Below are 1,918 nucleotides of genomic sequence, written 5' to 3'. Positions count from 1 at the left end.
AGAATCATAAGAAAAAAATCCTTGTTGTATATAAATATCCAGTGTATGGTACCTACAAAATGTAAGTATCCAAATGTACCAAAACAAGCAAATTGGAGGTCTGTAGAACATTTGGAAGATATAATGATGATGATTCAAAATTATGATAATTTCCTCTATGTTTACTTATGTACTCTTAAGAAAATAAGTTTGTCTTGAACCAAATCATTCCAAAATATTGATACTGTACCTGAAAAATTAATGAAAAATCTCTAGAGTGCTTGACATGACAGCTTATTACACAAATCTTCACATTGCATGCAGGATCCTGTACAAATGTCAGTTCGTATCCTGGCCACTCCATTTCCCATCCAACTTGTGGCTTGTGTCCTGAGTAAGCAGTAGAGGATGACCCAAAGCCTTAGAACCCTGTGCCCTGTGGAAGACCAGGAAGAACCTCATGGCTCCTCACATTGCTCTGGATCAGTTCCAATCCTGGGAGCCACACGGGGAGTGAACCAGTGGATAAAAGATCTTTCTTTCTTTTTTCTTCTTTCTGTGCATCTGTTTCTCCAATAAAAGTAAATAAATCATTAAAAAATCTATATCAGTTTCTCATCTATTTTAAAGTTATTGGTAGTTTAATACTCAATAGAATTATGGAAGTATAGTTCTAGCAATATAAAATTGTGTGTGGGTATATGTGTCTGTTGGTATGTATGTTTGACATTGTGACATGTAATTATAATATATAGACAGGTACACAGAAAGATCAATACGGATAATCTGTTAAAGGAGCTAGTGTTGTGAAACAATGAGCTAGGCTTCCATCCATGATGTCGGAATCCCAAGTCAATACCAAAAAAGGTTTGTCTTTTCTCTACACAACAGGAGGATGCAACTCAGAGTTTCCAGCAATATGGCTCCATTGCCATTGCTGTGTGTGACTTTCCATCCCCTGAACTATGATATACTAGCACTTGGATCCAGTGTGTTGTCACCGTTCCAGCCAGAAATGGGCACAAATGTTACTGTGTTCGGTTTACAGCCAATTTTCCTAACATAAATGTTAATTTTGTTAATGATGTCCTGGTATCTCTTCTGGCTGTAGGGTGGTTCAGTGGGATCCATTACGTTAACACCAAAAATTAGTTGGTAATTAGGGTGCCATCCAGAAGTGCAGGCTCACAGGTCTGTTCAATCTTGGAGATATCAGCTTCAAATTCCGACACTAGCAGCAACAATCAAGCCAGCACAGTTAAACTGAGCTATGCCAGTAACCTATGTTTTGATGAACTCTGTGTGTCCAAGGGCATTGATGAGTCCCATAATACCTGCTGATCTCAGATTTCCACATGGAGATACTGATGGTGAAACCATACTCTTAGCTTTCACTTTTTCCAAGCCCCAGGCATACCTGAAGTAGCCCTTTTACATCTCAGCAGCCTCCTTCTCAATTGTTTCGATGGTTCTTTTATCAGCAACACCATACTTTGTAAATCATGTGGCCAGTAGTGCTGGACTTGGCCTTATTGATGTGTCCAATGAAGACAGGGCTTTTGTGGGTCCTTTCCTTTCACATTTTGGCTTTGACTTTGCAGTGATTTTCATGAAACCTGTATTCTTGTCATCAAATATCCATCTATCTATTTCTCAAATATCCTTCTATTTATTTGAAAAGCAGAGCTAGAGGAAGAGAGAGAGAGAGATCTTCCACCTGCTGTTTCACGCTCCAAACATTCACAACAGCAGGACCTGGACAGGTCCAGCACTGAAGTTGATATATTCCATTTCATCAAACAAAAGAAGCTATACTTTGCTCATCTCAAACAGCAGCAAAGAAAAATCCCCCAAGAAAGAGCCTCAGCTATTGCTAAAGAGACACACAACTTAATCTCTCTCCCTTTCTCTCTCTCTCTCTCACCTGTAACATATATCT

General features: G+C 39.0%; 1 pseudogene; it reads right to left on the bottom strand.

The window, feature by feature from the left end:
* Positions 1 to 831: 831 nt before the first annotated feature.
* On the bottom strand, positions 832 to 1,561 carry LOC131479854 (putative elongation factor 1-alpha-like 3; annotated as a pseudogene).
* Positions 1,562 to 1,918: the final 357 nt, after the last annotated feature.

The sequence above is a fragment of the Ochotona princeps genome, chromosome 3, assembly GCF_030435755.1.
Source record: "Ochotona princeps isolate mOchPri1 chromosome 3, mOchPri1.hap1, whole genome shotgun sequence".
NCBI classification, from domain to species: Eukaryota; Metazoa; Chordata; class Mammalia; order Lagomorpha; family Ochotonidae; genus Ochotona; species Ochotona princeps.
The sequence above is the reverse complement of the archived record's forward strand: the minus strand, read 5'-3'. Positions and strand labels throughout refer to the sequence as shown.